General features: G+C 43.4%; 2 protein-coding genes across 2 annotated transcripts in view; one reads left to right on the top strand and one right to left on the bottom strand.

The window, feature by feature from the left end:
• ACAP3 (ArfGAP with coiled-coil, ankyrin repeat and PH domains 3) overlaps positions 1-19,969 on the bottom strand; it is a 308,590-nt gene that overhangs the window by 268,777 nt on the left and 19,844 nt on the right. The gene's annotated exons all lie outside the window — the stretch shown is intronic.
• PUSL1 (pseudouridine synthase like 1) overlaps positions 17,576-19,969 on the top strand; it is a 433,096-nt gene continuing 430,702 nt past the window's right edge. Inside the window, exon 1 of the mRNA XM_069241083.1 lies at positions 17,576-17,724. The gene's annotated coding sequence lies outside the window, so the exon portion shown is untranslated. The remainder of the gene's footprint in view (positions 17,725-19,969) is intronic.

The following is a 19,969-nucleotide window of genomic DNA, read 5'->3' as shown; positions in this document are numbered from 1 at the left end:
ACTGGACTTCAGACGCCTTGAAAACCATGTGCTCGTCGTAAGGACAACAGGAGGCAACGTGACAATGTGGCAATTTTATTCGGCTCTATTGCTCGGCTGACTCCACATCCCCTAAAGCTTTCCAAGGAGACCTCCAAAACAAATCTGATCCCTGCATTAGACCCCTCTTGTGGCGCTTGTGCTGTAAGGTAGCAAAAACTGCAACTATCCAAGTATTGCTAACATTAATAAATTACACTAGTTTATCAACCTTTGGAGGGTGCGAGGGAGCTGATTCATTAACCCTCTTAAGTACCTGAAGGGTTACCCGAGCTCGATGTATCATCAAATTAGAACTTGCCGCCCTCCTACTCCTCCAAAAGAAAAAAAGAAAGACAAATCCACTGCAGTCAATTGTCCGAGACCCCTTGCTCTGCCCCAGGCCTTGAGGCTATGATTCACCTTTGGAAGCGCCAAGATCTCCCCCCACTTCAAGCTCTCTAGGCGGGGTCAACAGCACACGAGACCTCATTACGCCACCGCCTGAAGGCCTCAACAGATACCGTGAAATGCGAAAAAGAGGTCAAGGGTCAAGTTCGCTGGTAACGGAAGCGCTCCTCCTCGCGCACTGCCTGTGTTTCCCATCCAGCCGACCGGGGGGGGGGGAGGTAAGAGGGTGACGGGGAAACCACAGACAGCTCATTTTTGGCACCTGATTCAAAGTAAGGTGACCAGATTTTGCAAACAAATAAACCAGTCTGCATGCACAGAAGTAGGACTATAATTTTGCACTGATTGAGACGCACGGATCAATGTAGTAAAACCAGGCAATATGACACTATTGTGGATTACATGCAACTATTATTAACTGTTTTAGCTGTGTTAACTAAATTGCTGTCATATTAGGGATAATGTTTAATTTTGCACCAAAATAAATGAAAACTTGCATCCCTTTGTAGGGAGTCTACTCTCTGAAAACCAGGACGTGCTGAAACCTGCGGAGAAATTTTGGTGGTAGAACGTGGAGAGATGCAGCAACATATATTTGCTTTTGCTACCATATGCTCCGGAAAATGAAACATACTGGACCGCCTTTTGAAAAGTGATTTAGCATGAAAGATGCACCAACTTTTCACAAGTTAAAGGAAAATAGTGCAGCGTTTTCATGAACTACCCTCTTTCCTCTCCCACTTGTAATAAACATTACAGGGAAAGCTCACAAGCTTGGGCGTCACCTGAGGGTCTTCTCGTTGCTACTCAGCCCTTCATCAACACCCTGCAGTGCTGCTTCAGTAAGAAACTACAGCATAGTAGGGGAGTCTTTACAAAGATATAAAAGATTAACTTTTTGTCCCCACAGTGATTTAACCAAAGGGCAAGAGGAAATGCCACCCGTACTCTACCTGAACCGTGATGTGTACGTTTACCCGTCCCTTTCCACAACACTGGGGCATTTTTCAGTTTTTATTAAAACTGTGTGAACAACGGGGCAGTCCACAAAAATACAGGGCTGTCCAGGAAAATCCTGGATGTCTGGTCAACCCCGTTCAAAGAGAACAGCGAACTGAGCCACACTTCTTGCTCGAGCTTTCCGTGGCTTGCCCACCTCTAGTTAATGTGGTGCACCCTGACTGTGAATCTTGGTTGATGGTACCAAGGAAGCAGGGCAGATGTGCAGTCTTTTTGACAACCTACTGTATTCTGTGAGTTGTAGTCCTGGTTCATTCCTGTAAACCCACCCACTTGAACTAACAAACCTTAAACAATGATTTGTGAAAGAAAACCCAAAGATACACATTGTATCCTCGAAGACACCAGGTCATCTGTTAACCTTATTGTAAGACGAAGGAAGACGTAGTTTTGGGGGTCACCAAAGCATATATTGGGGTAAAAGAAGGCACAAAAGCCCACTAAATTTTTGATACATTTTGCTGTCCCCATTATCTTGGGATCGGGTTGGGGACATACATTACCAGCACCAGAGTACACTATCGGGGAGGTGGGTCGATTTTATAGGTACAGCAGCACCAGGGCCCTAAGAGGCCCATTGATTCCTAACAACTGCTGCATTTTACTACCCCAAAACAGCGGTGAAGGAGCCAGTTTCCTTGCTTGCACTATGGCACCCTTTTTATGCTATTGTACCGTACACTTACCCCCTGCCTACTATCACCTCCTAGCTATTCCTCTTAATGTCTCCAGTCAAGCACCCACTGTGAGTACACTCACTCACCAACATGGTGAAAGGGCTTAGGCTGGTCCTCACCATATGACCCGAAATATCTCCTGTTGGTATGTCATGCTAAACGAAGGAGCCTACCTTCTTCACTGCTTGCTAAATTCCCGTTTGGTGACCATGACACCAATCTGACTGCAAATCGAGAACCATGCATCATATCACCCCAACAGAAAAATCCTGGGCTGTTGTGTTACTCCCACTTGGCAATTTGCGACCTCTGCATCCCTCTGAAAATAGGTACCCTACATTTAAAAGGAAAGAGAGATTGATTAATTATGGCACACTGGTTACACACATTAGGGTTCTCAGGGAAGAACTGGCCTAATAGATGCCGATCTGGCAGTGCCCGAAGTGCTGGGCTCACAGATCAGTGTATGGTGCTGTTTGTTTTTGGGGGAGGCTGGTCCTATGCATGTTTTATGTTGCCTGTTTTATGATGTGGTGGGCCTGTTTTTACTACATACTTCTCTGATATTACCACAAACATTGCTTGCAGCAAGCTCAGTCCAATCTGTCATCCATACGGGTATAAAACTGCCTTGATTTGCAAATGTACCTTGACTTGCAAATGTGGAACACTTTTTCTGCTATCTGGTTTGCTAATGGGGCACTTTGAATTTGAGGCTGGGCCAATTTTCTGTTCCAGTCCAACCCTGGAAGTACTACAATTCATTACCCCGATGCTTTCCAAAAATCTATTTTGCAACCCTGGACTGTCTGTCATCTCTTCCGCTCCTTCCTGTCTGGCAGTTTATTCACTCAAACCGCGGCGCTGCCACGTGGAGGGCAGCCTGGAGCCACCCCTGACGTCATCCTGGAAAGATCATTTTTGTGGCCTGACATCACCGCCATCTTACGCCTAATAACGCTTACCGCTTTGGCCTGTAGTACGGAAATGAGGCCTTCATTACACACGTGTCCTGTAATTACCAGTTGAAGAATTATCCGTCACTCCAAGGCAGCATTTCACATATCAAGTTATGAGAATCGTGTTCAGACTGCAAACGCACATAGGCGGTTCTTACCAAAGACAGGCTCAGGCGCAAGGCAGAGGAAGTCTTGACATGCCGTAAGGCAATATCTTCCCCTTAAGGCCTGGGAGGGTCTCCGACACCCCTTGGTCGATAGAGGGGCTCCGCACTGGAGCGCTGCTTAACGTTACCGGAAGACTCCATGTCACCTAGGGCTCAACTGTGGGCGAATGTTAAATGCATTCTGGTACTCGGAGTCTTGATTTCCTTCAATTAAAACATTTGCAACAAATAGCATAGCTCACTAGTTTCCCAAGGTTGCACGAGTGATCTATGAAGTCCAGTTTTTTTATTTTGCACTTTGGGACTTGTAGTCCTGATAGTATAATGACACAAACAGGACTACAATTTCCAGAAACCAATCCCTGACTGGTGGGGATCACTCAAACCCCACGCACAAGAGAAACTTTTATGTACAGTGATGTGTATTTCAGAACAGTTAAGTTTAAGATTCGGGCAAGGCACCTTAACTTCGCATTAGGTATTAGTGTAAAACATTCAGGGGTTCAAGAGCCCAAAGACCCATCTTTTCTCACCCTAAGAAAACTTTCTAAATGTATTGGCCAAGAAGCCATATGTTTTACGGGCACAGCTGTAAAGAAACCCATTTAATATCGCAATACTTCAGGGTTTGGCAGAGTGACAGAGAATGTTTTCCGTGTAACAGCAAATCAGGTATGTGCTTATAAGAATATTATGGGTTGCTCCCTTAAAGCTAGACTGGCTGTAGTTATTCAGTACATTCAAAAGCAGCCCCAACCCAGGTGATTCCCTGTGTTTACATTAGAATGTGAAGTACTGGTAGAATAGAGGAATGGATGGGGGTGGAGAGGGGGCAGAGGGGCACTTACTAGCTGTTTTATCTGGAAATTATTCAAAATCAAAGCCCTGCTTAACTGAACACAGACAATTAGGACTTTCAATGAAAGCCAAACCCCTTTCACCTTCTTTTACCTCATCTCAGGCTAAGGACGACCACAATCCATAAATCAACATCATTGCCATGAAACTTAATGGCGCTCGTGTTATCGACCTAGAATGATAAAATGATCATTGATACTTGGAGGCAGTCCTTACTGTATTTTGGCCAGTCGCAGAAAAAAATGAAAGTGATTTTGAAAGAGAATTTTTAAGTCACATTACACTTAGGATGTTTGCGAAATGCACGTAATTTTCCTTAACGTAATTATGCAAAATGCAAATCTGTCATTTAGTGATGCATTTTAGCATGAACTGCGCCCTTAGTTTACTTTTTCAAACAAAATAGCAAGAAAAACACAACCGCAGCGAACAGCTAGCACAATTGCAGCAAATAGCTGGCATTTTGGTTGTTTGTGTAGTTATTCTTGTTCCTGCGCTCTCCCAGACCAAAGACCTCCTTACTTTCAGGAAACTTCAGGAAACTTCTCAAGACCTGGCTGTTCGAGCAGTAGCAGCACCTTCCCCCTCCCCCCCGCCTCATCAGCGCCTTGAGACCCTCATGGGTGAGTAGTGCACTTTACAAATTCCTGATTGATTGATTGATTTACATTTCACTCAGGCCCGCATCACACCTATAGCAGACAGAGAAACATGGATCTCTCAGAACAATTACAGAGCTTGAGCTGACATACATTTGCATTTAAAAGAACAGAGTTTTATATAGCGCCTCCATGCCACCTAACTTACACTATACAGCACTTTGAAACATTCTACAACCAAAAGGAAAACAGAAGAGAAAGAAGTGGAAGGTGACTGTACTCTTATTTTTTAAAAACACATGACTAAGCAAGTTGGCATCATCAGGTAAAACAAATCCTCGGCCAAATCCCATCACCGACAACAGAATTACACATCAGAAGCCAGTCTTTGAAGATCACCTGCGGAGATTATGAACTTTAGAAATAACCTGACGGACAGCTATAGAGGAAGGCGTCATTGTTCGGTAAATATATATTTTCGCTGTTGAGATTTCACACTTTATGCACAATATTTACCCGTGTCTCTAGTGCAAGCACTGCCTTAAGCTGACGACACGTTTATTTTAATGTTCACACACATATATCATGCATGCCCTTGTGTATTGAACATTTTCGATGCCTGGAGGCATCTGCTTGACCAGCTGTAAACTACAAACCTTTTACTTTTTTTTAAAGTCAGCTGTGGATCTATCTATCTTAAGGTAGGGTCAGGCCCTCGTGTGTACCTTGATGTTACTGCAAAATGAACTAAAACTACAGTAACCATAATGATATTCAACTCTGGGTGTACTGGGGCATTTGTCACATGGAGGTCAAAGATACCGGGCAATCCATCCGCCTTCTGTTTCTGGGAATAGAGCAAAACAAGATGATGGGAAAGAAGAAAGCCTGACCCTTCTTCTGTCTGTCTCTTTCTATGTCATTTCCCCACGAATGGGTGACATCAGGGCAAAAAGAGGCCCCTTGCTACTGCCTGAAAGCCAGAGACATTTTCAGCCGTCTGTGTGTCCCTCCAAAAACAAAGGGCTTCTCAACCCAAATATTTTGACTACTTTTCCCCAATTATTCACCAGCTCCATTAGGTTGTGGTTGGTATCAAAGTGCATTAAAATCAGGTAGACTGGTAATTTATCTCTACCTACTTCAGGGCTCAACAGCCTCAAACTCAAGGTAAAAATTCCTTACGAACCTGTCAAGTGGTGAAACTTCCAATCCAACCAGTGCCAGCTATGCACTCCTGCACTTATAAACATGATCCATGGCTGCAGAAACCAACATCTTATCACCGCTGGGGACATCACAGAAGTTCAGGACCTCTGAAGCTGTGCACTGCCTGCCTTATGACTTAGGGCGTAACAACCCTGTGAGAAAGCACTAGGATCAAGGACCATGACCTCAGGGAGAAGGAGGCGGATGCCGTATATCAGAAGGACGGCTTAGATGAAGAGCTTCTAAAAACGCAGTTTTGAAGCACTGTGCCACTGGGTACTGGGAAGCTGAGGACCACATTCTCAGTGAGGTTAGCAGGTGATGGCTTCTTGACAACCAAAAAAGGAGATTTTTCTAGGTCCACAAATTGGGGAATTGAAAGTCTGAGCAAGACACAACTTTAGTGAGGACAACAAATTGTTTGGAACCTTCTCTACCCCGTCCACCCCCATGGAGCCGTCCTGGGACACAGCAAACTTTGAGACGAATGTCACTGTAAAAAATTCAAACTCCGCTTCAGATAAGGAACAGGCAACAGTAACTCTTCCGATTTGTCCCGATTCTGTATGTCAGCCACTGTCCATTTATATCTCAGTTTGCTTCAGTGTCCCAAAAGTCTTGTAAATACCATAATGGAACTTTCTCACTTGTTCGCACATTTCAATGAACTTACATGATTTTAAGAATTAACACTCATCTACAATGACTTTCACTGGAACACAACATATTTTTCGATATTTTACTTTTATAACTACCAAAGAAATGTTTTTTGTTAATTAGATGCTCTTCCTGGACGTTATCCTATCTTTTCTTTACCCAGGGGTGTACCAATCATCAGTGAAGGAGGTGCAGTGGCACTATGGCCCAATAAACCCCAATAAAGGCTCTTTTAAATGATCCTATCATGGGTAAAGGACCCGATTTTCTAGCTTGCACTGGGTACTTGACACCCTAGGTACACCACCACTATTAACTCCGCCACATTGGTGGTTACAGATATGTGCACATACCCAGCTTCTCTGAAAGCATAAGCGTTTGGAGCGTGACCTGTGATAGCACCTTGCCTCGCTTTTGGCTTTATCAAAGATTTTATGCGCCTTAACAGGAATGGTCGAGAAAGTCAAGTACTAGGGAGAGGGGTACAACATTTCTGGCTGAAGTCTTTGCCAGTTCTAGTTAGTCCTTGGTACAGCACAAACAGGGGAGCCGACTAATGGCCCAAGTGTGGGGATTAGGCTAAAGCACAGCACAGACCCCCTTAACAGGGCCAAGTCATTAGTAGAGGTTCCTGGGTAAACGTGACCAGCTGCCAAAACCGGTTCTGTCAGTCATTTGTTTTAAGAACAGGTAGAAACCTGATCTGGATTCTCTAATCCCTTGCAAGAGAGAGACATAGACCCGTGGGGGAAAACTAGGCGAGGACCAACATGTCCACAAGGCAACTTGGAGTCAATTGTGAGTCAATCATTGAATATCCATACCGCGCAAGTACACCTAGATCCAGAGCACAACAACACATATGAAACACGTGCATGACTCAGTGATGGGGGAAGGATCAGATTTTACAAAGAGGGAGGCAGAACCTCCACTCAGAGTTTGCATGTTAAAACAAGCAGTGGCAAAGCCCTTAACATCTGCCTTTTTGAGTCTGGCATTAGCCAAGACTATGTTGATTTTAATAAAATTATAACATGCTTGTATATGGGTGCTTTCAGTCAGCCCTCTTCATCTAGTGGTCTGTAGTATTATTCACATGTTTACCCCACTCACTACAGCATACAGTAAAGTAGTTCCCTTCTTTGCCAGGAAATACTATGCGAATATGTGTATTGGGGACCAAAAAAGTTATTCTTAGCAAATGTTTTTGGCTAAAAACTTCCCCAATAGTAGCATCTTACAAAACCATTACAAAACCAAAAGACTGTCAGCTTACCCCGGATCTATTGGCTTTTCAAAGTTTGCTTCAACACGTTTGGCTCTGAATTACATTTGATGTTTACTCCAAGCTTGCACCGGGATACCTCTGAAGTCACTATTTATTTACAAGTACATTTTATTCATTCGAAGTTTTCAGGCTTATCTTTGTTTACTTCCTTTAATGTTAAATCAGCCTTATCCTCTATTCTGACAGGTTGTGCACACCAAACATCTTAAGCAACATTACTGTGCAATCCAGATGACGGAGTCTGCAAACAAATCTCTGAAGCAGGTTACTATGAAACATGACGTCCCACGCTAAGTATGGGCTCAGCTTATTTTCACAACAAATACAGTTGCTGTTCACCAAACGAATCCTTTTTCCCAAGCAACCCACATATGACCTGCCTTAAAGTTGTCTCACTAAATACAAAGGGGTTGACCCACCCAGTGGAAATGAGGAACACTGCAGAACACAGCCATAATATAAAAATGTACATTCTATTCTTGCAAGAGGCTAAAATAGGAATAGGAGATGCAAGGTGTGGGTGAGTAAAGACATCACTTGCTCACCTTAAAAAGGGAACATGCATTTGCAATGCAATAGGTCTCACATTTGCTTGAGTTAGTGCTATTTGAGTTGTAAATGCGTAACTGGACATTTCTTGCCACGTAAATTGGTCAACCCTTCTGCATAATTTGATCCTCTCTGTCACATAATTCCAGTGGCCCTGCATATAACTAAAAGCACTTCTATGGACCTTCTTCCTCTACCTGAGCACAAAGTAAAAATATTGCCAATATTTGTTATATTTTTTTAATTATTATTTCCCTCCCTCCAACCTAGTGCAGGGACCCAGTTAGCATTTTTAAGAAACATGGTCATGTAACCATATAATCAGCCCCTAGAGGGCATAACAAAATGAAACAGAACGGCAGAATGTAATGGAGGGTATCCATATATTTAGCCCCTAAAGGGCATAGTGCAGTGCACATTTTCAGGCCTTGCAGGCCTTCTAGAATAATATTACAAACAAGGCCCTTAAAACACAAAATACTCCCAGCTGTAAAACAAAAGTACCAGCCATGAGAGAGCATAAAAAGACATTGAATGGTGGGAGGGGTAATTATTTTGGGGTCCCCCCAACCTAGTGTGGGAATGCAGAGATGATCTAGACAGAAAAAGCATGTCATACTGAACATTTTGATGGTAGGCCCATTGTACTAGACCACCACACAGTGAGTTGTGTGCAGAAATGTTTTGTAAAAGGAATGCCCCGCAAAGTATTGTGGGGCAAGTGCCAGAGTGCACCAAATATTGTTGTATCTTTACTGTAATGCTCGGAACAGCCCCTAGAGGACACCACAATAAAAATAGCATTTGTAAGAAATATGGTCATGTAACTGTATAGTCAGCCACTAGAAAGCATAACCACATGGAAAGAAAATGTCAAAAAGTAATGCAGTGTATTCATATATTTAAGCCCTAGGGGGTGTAGTGCTTTACACATTTTGAGGCTTGACAGGCCTACTGCAATAATATTTCAAACAAGACCCTTTAAACCGCAAACTACTCCCAGCCGTATAACAAAAGTTCCAGCCATGAGTGCTTAAAAAGACACTGAAAATTGGGAAAGGGTACCATTTTTTGACCTCCCCCCCCCCCCCAACCTAGTGTGGGGGCCCAGAGATGATGTAGACAGAAAGACTATGTTGTGCTGAAAGGTTTGGTGGTGGTCCCATTGTTGTAGGAACATCACAGGCTGAGTTATGGGAAACAATGTTTGAAAAAGAAATGCCCGCAAAGCATTATGGGGCGAGTTTCCCGAGTGCTGTGAATATTGTAGTATCAGCAATCCTGCTGTGCAGGAGGAGCTTAATTGAGGATTTCTGTGTTTTTTTCTGTTTTAAATGCACCTGTTTCTATATTTTTCAACTGCTACACTTGTACCTAAGTGATACCCATGTAAAGCGATCCCTCAATCGAGTTTGCGCTATATGAAACTTCACGTACGTAAGTGGTACTCATGTAAAGCACAAGGAAGAAACAACATATGGTCACAGAGCATGAAGCAGAGAGGCAAAAGAAAAAAGTAATGAGCCACACAAAGCTATATGGCCAATCGTGCAGTAATCCATGCAAAAAGGTCACTCTCCAAGGCAGTAACAAAGCAGCCTCAAGGTGGGACAAATGTAAAGCATTTACCTACGAAATCAAGGAAATTTTGAAAGCCAGGCCAACGAATGATTGTAAGTGATGGTCGTGAGATGGGATTGGTGAAAGCCCACAGAAGTACCTTACAATATGTCGAGAGACAGCGCTTGTGCACTGCCTAAGCTCAACCTAAAATCAGGGTGATCACCATGACTCCAGAAACTTCAAACTAGCAGTATTCATGTCGGGATCAGACTCAGTTCACCAGATCCAGAGACAACACTCTAAAACAATGATACAAGCAGCCCGCTCAAGCTTTCTTAATTCTAATTAAGGAATAATGAGGAAAAGGGTGTTTAAATAAAACCTCATGTTACTTTCGAAAAATAAAAACCTGGATCTAGAGCACCAGTCCTTTTTCAAAAACCTGGATATCTTCTTGGATGTGTCGGGTTCAAAGCCACTGGCACCAGGATGGCTTTCTAAATTTTCCCATTGAAAACCTGAACATTTGCACATAGGCTTTGAGAAACACATTTCCAACAAAAGGGTTCAGGTATTGTTTCTTCAGTATTGTGATATTTTTCGAAGCAGATAGGTTGTTTTGCAGCAAAATAAAGACATCTTCTTTTCATCTGTACAGTTCAAATTTTTTTTTTTTTAGCTTACTACTTCAGAAACCAAGATTGGGTCAACTGATAATGGGTGAGGAGAATGGTCTTCTGTGGAGAGTTAGTGTAGTACCCAATCCTAGCAGATAAAGCACCTCAGCTGAGCTGGCAGGGTGTCAACCCATGTGGCTTCCAGTGATGAAGGACGGAAACAACTATGTTTCCTTATCACACCAACTATTCTACAAGTTCAGAGCACCCTGCCAAGCAAAGATCTCATTTTTGCACTAGGAGTTTATAAGGAGGATGACAGGCCCCTAGTTAGACTAATTCAGTCACTTCTAGTAACAGCAGCTTAGGTAGGACGCCTAGTATGAATGGAATCTGTCGCTCCATAAAACTCAGTGTAGAGAGTGTATGACTAGTCTGTCCTCTGTTACCCGGCAAAGCTAGCAGTTCAGTGCACAAACTAGGTCCATTTTCAAAACTCTTAACAAATTAACAGCAAACGTGAAATGTCATCCTGCAAATTAAAGGCAACGGAGACATGGAAAGAAAGGCATATAACAGGTTTGCAACTATCTTCATCAGATGTCCCATTTGTACACTGAGTCAATGGAAGGGAGTGCAACTACCATGAACTACCATGCTCATTTTACAGAAACTAAACCTCAACAGGAAGCACTTACAAATATAAACGTAGCAGGTGCCCCAGTTGAAGCTCAGCTTCTGGAAAGGACAAGCCACCCTAACTCTTGGGCTTGGCAAAGATAAAGGAAGGCTCTGCGCTCAGAGATTCCATAGCAGAAAAAATCTAGAATCCTTCCTGGAGGTGAATTGATGATGTACTGGAGCGTAATCCGTATAAGACTGTGACGAGCGGGTTCTATCTTCCGCTACTGGAGACACAGAGTAGAAGGTTCTCCCTTTATAAAACACTAACAAAGAAAAAAAAAAAAAAAACATTTCCACAAAATAGCCTGCTACCAGTACAAAATCTCGACAGGACCTGAAGCACTGTATACATGCAACTATAGCACAATGCCTCTGCCAGACCTTGGTATGTTTTCACATCCTGGATGAAGTCTGCTTTATTCAGGGTTGTTTTTAAACTCGGCTCAGTGAAAAGCGCTCTTAAATCTAGTGAAAGGTCTCACTTGACATCCCCTTCCGAAGTTTAGCTATCTTGCTGTTCTTGCAAATCTTTTAAACCCTCACTGGTCCTTATGTGTTTGTTTCTAACTGCATGTCAACACAGTTTAATACATAATTGTCTCATATACAAAAAACAGAAGGAATACAGGCTGCCTTTGATACGGTTGACCATGATGCCCTAACTCAAAGACTGAATGAAGCTGGCATACAAGGGATTGCTCTCGACTGGATTACTTCCTATCTTTTAAAAAGAGCAAATATCATCCACTCGCCCCCCTTCTCGTCCGAACCCTACCTCACAAAAGCAGGGGTCCCCCAAGGGTCAATCATCTCACCTTTGCTTTTCAACATCTACATGATATCTTTACCAGAACTGATCAATGATTTCCATCTCACATGCTACAACTATGCAGATGACACACAAATACTACTTAAATTAGAAGACCCCAAAAACATTGAAAACTCACAAATCTTCAGTTGCCTCAGAGCCGTTGATCAGTGGATGACCTGGAGCCATCTCAAACTAAATACCTCCAAAACAGAAATACTCATATGTGGTGACTGGAAAAGTTATGACTCTCTGTGCGTCTGGCCTGACGATCTCGGACCACCTCCTCAATTATCCAAGGAAGTTAAAAACCTAGGAATCACCATGGATTCCAAGTTAACTATGAATGCCCAAGTAGACAAATTAGCACGCACAAGCTTCATCACCTTAAAGACTTTACGACGCATCTTCCCCCACCTCGGATTTCCACACAAGGTGCAAGCTAACATCTCACTTGTACTATCCAAACTGGATTATGCCAATAGCCTCTACCATTGATCATCTCTATCTGTTATGAAAAAACTACAACGTATCCAGAATTCCACAGCCAAGCTACTACTACATATAAAGCGGCAAGCCTACATCTCCCCTGCCTTGAGAGCACTACACTGGTTACCCGTTGCCAGAAGATGCACTTTCAAGCTGCTTTGTATCACCCATAAACCTATACATGGAACAGGACCGCTTTTTATCAGAAAGAAAATGACCAAATACATCCAACAAAGAACCCTCCGCTCAAGACTGGCACCCCGCCTTAGAACACCACCATACAAGAAAAAGACTATAGGTGGTACATCCTTCTCCGTCCAAGCAGCCAAACTATGGAATTCATTACCCCCAACTATAAGAGCCACAGATAACTTTCTTGTCTTCAGAAAACTACTCAAGAGTTGGCTCTTTCATTCATAACCACCTTTTTCAAACAACTATGAACTGCATATGCCTATGTGGATAAATATTTTTTTCAGATTATATGTATATTTCTATTTATTTATAGTTTCTTTGGAAAATATGTATTGCTACTATGTCATAACAATAAAATACACACACACTCTTTAAACCTGTCTGACTAAGTATTTTTTTACCCATGATGCTAATTATGTATTGTATGTGCATATGTGTGTGTGTGTGTGTGTGTATATATATATATATATATATATATATATATATATATATATATATATATATATATGTATGTGTATATGTTGTTTCTGTGCTTGGCATGTTTCGTGGATCATTGCATGGCTCCTGTTTTTTTTTTTTTTTTTTTGGGGGGGTTGTTATACTAGATATCTATGAATTCCTGCTCTCATCTTATCACACTTATCTACTCATCACTCTTATGTCATGTCTCTATCAAACTATCCTCCATTCTCACTCTGACTCATCCCAAATCCCTTCTACCACTTTCATCTCCTAAATATCTCAGCCTAAGCTCTTCCCTCCACATCTAACTCACCAAACCTCACTCTACCTCTGTGACCTCCCACACAACCCTACTAAATTCTCCTGCATTCATCTCACCCTGCTACTATGCTCTCCCTAACCCTTCCACATACTCTTCCCCCTCCACCCCCCTTTACTCATCCCAAGCCTTTGGGTTGAGTAAATGAAGGATATACTCCCAATTAACACCTCTGGATTTATTTCCTCCTCCACCCCTCCATTACTCCAGTCTAACTAACAAACTCTCATATCCGCGGCTCAAATTAACTCATAATAATAATAAAAACTGTACTCATTATTTAACGATACTAATCCATCACTAATTCTTGTTGGGTTCCGGAGTAGCGTGCTACTCATCGAAAAGCGCTTCGACGCCTCGTCAGGGGTAGTAAGCGCTATATAAATACGATTACAATTACAATTACAACTGCGTCCCACTTAGTATAGCATGGCCCCGCACTTCCCACCTCACAGAAAGAGGAGAGACCACGCCCTCACTTTCATCAGCCAGACCCAATATACACAACCCAAACCCTACCCCAAAGACCTGGCAGAGATGTCAAGACAATGTTTTACCCCATCTCCAATACCTATAGACGACAGAGAGAGAAAGGAGAGGGCGACCTCAACACCACACGTCCTCATAGTCGTCCAAGAGGTATTTTTTTTTCGATCTGGATCCCTGTCTTTGTCCAGTATTTTTATATATAAGAACTCCTTCTGGTGTAGGTCTTGCCAAGAGGTTTAGTCCGCCCTGGTGGCATTGTCCTATTAGGGTGGGGAGAAGTGGTCAATGATGAAACGATAGGTGTGTGAGACCACATCTTCCATAAAGGAAAACCCCACTTTGGACAAACTCAACATTCTCTGAAAAAACATCAGTACTCGACAACGATTCCTGCTAATCAGAGCAGACAAATTGTCCCTCTTTTAGCTCTACTCCACCAAACTAATTGTGTTTGTTACCCCATCTCCATACGGTCTACCACAGCCACATCTAGACACACATGAGTAGTGAAACCTAGAAAGAAAGCGGGTGCTTACCTTTAGCCCTGCAGTCAAGCACACTTTCAACATCATTATTCTACACTCCGTAAGTGAGGAGTGCCAATGAGCTTTCAGATTAATAGCTAGCAGTGTGTGAAAATTGCACTTATAGTACAGAATTTGGTTTGCCAGCATAGTTTATGATTCCTTTTTTTTAACTTTCACAATAACAAACCTCACTCAAAAAAAGTCATGTTAGATAGAGGCAGGAGACTTTTGGGAGCATAAAAGTTCTCTTCAAGGGACATTTTTAAACCAGTCTCCTGCAGGCAAAATTTACATTAACTCACGTAAAATTACATTTTCTGAATTTTGCAAAAAGTGAAATTCGGACATTTACCAGGCATAATTTCAATTTCACAAACAGGTCTGGAATATAGTCCTTCCATGAGCGGTAACTGCTAAAAACAAAATGTGTATCAACTTCTGTGCCAAAAAGGTGAATGCTTCCCAATAAATTGAAATATTACAGATTATCCAAAAGAGTCAAAATATCAGAGGGCCCCAATAAGGTTTAATGGACTCACGATAGGTCCAGCCAGTTAAGGCTTTCCTTGAAAGATATCTGAGGATATCTGAGGAGACGCACAGGTACTTTCAATATCACTACATTAAAACCCTGGGAGAAAGGCCAGAGCTACTACGTAGAGCCAAAAGACAGCCTCCGTGGCCTAGCAAGCGTGCTACTGGCCCTAGACCAAGCAAGGAAAGCGGCCTTCATAACTGCTGTGTAGCTACAAAAATACAGCAATGACCATGGTTCAGTGGGCTCCTCCGGGCTCCAACCCCACTGAACCCTTCTGCACTGTTGATAGCTTTATCTCAGTACAGGCTTGGGGACCTGTTGGGGCCCCACTGTGGTGCACTGCTCAGTGTGCATGGCACATAGAGAGCAGCTACTCTTCTCACCTCCAGCAGAGTAATACTAACGAGCCAGAATCAATAGCCGAAATATACTCTGGCTGCGTAGGCAGCATGCAGATCAGCCAGAACCGGTATTTCCAGGTGAGCTGTCGCTGTCAAATCACTCTGTGCAAGTCTGCACAGGGCGGCAGTCAGGTAAGGATGTGGCACATAGAAGTGGTAATATTTCACCACTTAAAAACAAGCACAAGAGAGGCCTCTGCTTCAGCACACTGGCCTCACTAAAAGCCAGACTGCTTTTGTTAATGGAGGATGTTCCACTGGGAAACACCGGAGGAAGCGAATTAACTTGCATAGATACCTTCATGCATATATGTATATTATGAAAATGCCAACGCTCCTGTATGCCCTAATGTGCATAGACATACTTTGTTAATTATTTGTGATTTGTTTGTTCTATTAGTTTAAAGCCCAGTAGATCCTTACAAACACTGCACATTTACTTGCTGTTTGTAAGAACTACATTTCTGTGATTCCATGTGATGGAAAGCACATTTCTGCTGGATCCTACTAGTAAATGATAGCCTCGTTCTGAAGTTGGCAGAAGGAAGCGAGGATTTTAGAAAAACGTAGATTCAGCTTCTGATAGTGTTAACTGTATTGTTCACCCAAGGTGTTCTCACATTCCTTGCCACATATATATCCTGGCACCTGCTCATCCCAGATATCTACAGGTTTATATATTGTGTGCACCTATTTCCCTTCACTTGTACTGCAAAAAATGTATTGCTTTTAGCATTACATGCTCCTGCTGATCAAGGGCGAAGGGCTGGTCCGTTGAAATGGCAATTGCTTTGCTTAATGTTTTAATTGGTTGCTGGCTATTTTGCATTAAACGCATGTTAGACCTCTTTGCGCTACGCCGAATGTTGTTTTCTTTTACACACAGATCTTTTAAACTAAATAGATCTTATTTTCAGAGAATTATCCACAGGCAAGAAAACTGCAAACTCAGAGGCCCACATTTCTATAAAATAATCTGCACTAATGACATTCTATAAAGTAATGTTCTGATACACACGGTCCATCATTATTAGTGGGCCAATAAATGTTCATAGGTGCAGTAACCCCTGTTGCCACACATCAGAATTCTACATTTTGTGATTCATATCAGCAAATGAAGACTGCCTATATTTATCATGAAGAAGATGCCCAGTTAATATTGCAACAGTCAGATTTTGGTGTCAATAACCACCAGAATCTACGTTATTCCCCAAAAAACATGTGATACACAATAATTATAGAATTCTAGAGAATTTGAAAGGCTACGCGTTTGCTGTTTTCTTCCTGTAGTGTGAATATTTCAGTGGGAGAGCCATCTAACTCTTGGGGTTCTTGAGGGGTATGGATGTTAAACATTTGAGAAAGTATTAGGAGTTCCTATTGGTAGACGACCCAGTGAATCAACCACAAAGCCTTAATTTAAATGTGGCAGCCAGTGTAGTTTACTTTGTGTATTAGAGATGTTCAAATTTACACAGACCAGTAACCAGCCAGATAATCATGTCATGTATTATTATATAGGAAAATGCACACAGTGAGGCTATTCTATCATTATGTGTGTGGATACCTACAGGGCAATGTACAGAAAGGTGAAAATAAGGACAATACTATACCATCAATAATACCATCAAGGTTTCTAAAACAAAGACTTATGTACAGGGCACACCACAAAAGGTGGCTGTTCAAACATTCAGTGTAGGGGCATATATAAAGAGCTATAAAAGAGTGTACCACATTGCTGCTGTACCACTGTGGGCTCCTAAATATAGATAATGAAAAGGAGAATGCACAGGGAGAGGATGATTTACCCTCAAGTGGTCAGGCTAGCACAGAGGTGAGCACTAATAATCAGGGGCGGCTCCTCCGCTAGGGTGCAGGACCATCACCACCCCCACCCGCCAACAGCTGCCAAACTTCTGCAATACAACAATAATAATCTATGTTTATTATCGTTGTATTGTAGAAGGGGCGGGGCCACAGGTCTGACGAGCACAGAGGGGGAGTACTCAGCACTCCCCCTCAGTGCACATGTATGTTTGGCCAGCTGCGTCTCAGGCCAGCCAAACATACATTCGCACTAAGCTCTGTCCTTCCCGGCAACGCAGTGCAGGGTTGGGAAGGGCAGGCAGACTCTCCCAGTCTGCCTAGGAGTGCCCTGGCTGGGCGCTCCGACCAATCTTCGACGCAGGAAAAGGAGCTGCATGTTGGTGGCGGATTCAGGTACGTTTTTTTTGTTGTTTTAGTATTCATTTTTCTCCACCCGCCCAGCCACGCGCCGCTCCTGCTAACAATGCATTACCATTGTCCTGCTAATAATGCATTACCATTGTGGTTTTTGATGACTAAAAAAATAATGAATGAAAGTATTCATGGTGAAATGTTCCTACCATCAAGGACTCAGGTTTATAGAGAATATAGCTGCTGTAATATGTACCCAATTATACTCGTCTACTATTGAGGGATCTCAACTACAGAGAGGATAATGACACCACTCCCCCAGCTTAACACGCCTACTGTATATTATAAGGATTTTGCACACCATAAAGAACTTAGGGCCATATGTACAAAAGTAATTTTGTGGTCAGAAATGTCCAGTTTGCAAAAAGCTTTTACATATGTAGAGCAGAAATTGCGATTTGGTAACATGTTACCAAATCACAATGTGTGTTTCGCGATTCGGTATTTGGAAGGGGTGAGTTTAGTGCATCTCTTCCAAATACTGAATTGCAGTGCTGTGTATGAATGTTTTGCGACCGAATTGTGGTTGCAAAACATTCATTTTTTAGTGACACCTCGAGGGTGGTGGTAATTATTTGCAAATTGGAAGGGGTCGCCACGGGACTGGGCATTTTGTAATTTGCAAACAAGTAGTTTAAGCATTTTAAAGCAAGTCACTTCAAAAGCAGGAATGTTTTACAGCAGTGGTCTTCAAACTTTTTAATGCCGCGCCCCCCCCCAGTTGAAAAAAAATCATTGGGCCCCCCTCAGAATTTTTCACAATTATTTTAGAAAGATGCCAATGCTTAAATAGGTCTAAACCTATTTAAACATTGCAGTTAAGTACGGTTACCTTTTTAAAACTGCAATAACATGCTTCTGCTTAAAACAAAGGCATGTTATCTGTACGAATTTCTTTTGGCCAGAGTTTGGCGCCCCCCCCCCCCCCCCCCCGGGATCACTTCAGGCCCCCCAGTTTGAAGACCCTTGTTTTGCAGTGTCCAGAAGGCTGAGTCCTACTTCCATTTAATAATATCGAACAGTGCAATAAATAAGCATAATATACAGTTACTATGGGCTTACATGTTATATAAAGAATAGTGTATATGAAAATGAGAATAGGGAGGCTGTTCTGCCACCAGGGCTTTGAAGGAGAGAACAGTCTCTTGCTTTCGTCGAGGGTCTCAGGTTTCCTCCATGATTTCTTAAAAGTCTAAGAAGAATCCACCTCGTCCCACGCACTCTCCCTCCTCTGCTTAAATTCTGTCTACTTCCGTCTCCTCTAGCCGTCCTTCCATCCCCTCGACGACCCACAGCGCACTGAAATACAGGCGCTTTGGGGGAAATATTCGCACAAGTCCCCTTCGATCCACTCTTAGGGTGGATCATTGGTCGTCACTTTGTTCCTCCTTCGCACCTCTCTTTTCCCCCTCTCCTTTCCGTCCCAACTTCTTTGAGGCGGGCACAATGCTGTAACACACCTAAGATAACATTCTTCATCCCATCGTAACCAGCGAAGGGAGTAAGACGCAGCGGAGCCGCTCCCTTCTGCAGAATTTGATGAGTTGCCCTGGAGTCACCCCAAAAGTCACAGATATTCGTTGGCCAAGGGCTGAATGTGGGACCCTGAAGAGTTAGGGCCCCGCTCCCCCCTCCCCCCCAACCCAGACTACATAGGTAGGCGTACTTGAACCGTGTTCTGCGATGCGGAGTTACTTCACTGTTTACTAGATAAAACCTCATGTCAGGGCGGGGCTTCCCTTTACGCGTCACCCAAGCACCCCAGCACCTCGCCGATCCACCTCCCGTCAGGAGGTTCCGTCGGTCAGTCTGTGCCTGAGAGACGGTCCTCGCCCGCCCCCGCGATCAGTGCAATGCGCACGGGAGCGCAGGCCCCATCTGTCGCTGCCGCGCCGTGTGCCCGCTGCCAGGGCGACGGTCCCCGCGGACTCATCCCGGCTTTGTGCGTACGGGTGCCAGGACGCCGCTGCCACCCGCCCAGGTTTAGAGGTTCAGTCGTAGGCCGCATTTGTAAAACGGTTGTTGTGTTTGGCGCTCCGCCTTCTGCACATTCAGTGCGTTGCCAGAGGACTGCGGTGACTGGGTGTTGCCCCTCTACACCCCCCCCCCCCCCCATCGGTTAGAGAGACCTGCACTGACAGAAAGACGCTCCTCTTCCTAGTTCCGGAGGCCTGCACCGACACATACTGCCGAAGGGCTGCTCTGATAAGGGGGGGGGGGGGGGGGG

Source organism: Pleurodeles waltl, chromosome 6, assembly GCF_031143425.1.
Source record: "Pleurodeles waltl isolate 20211129_DDA chromosome 6, aPleWal1.hap1.20221129, whole genome shotgun sequence".
In the NCBI taxonomy this organism is placed as follows: Eukaryota; Metazoa; Chordata; class Amphibia; order Caudata; family Salamandridae; genus Pleurodeles; species Pleurodeles waltl.
Note: the sequence above shows the minus strand (reverse complement) of the source record. Positions and strands in the feature narration are given on the sequence as shown.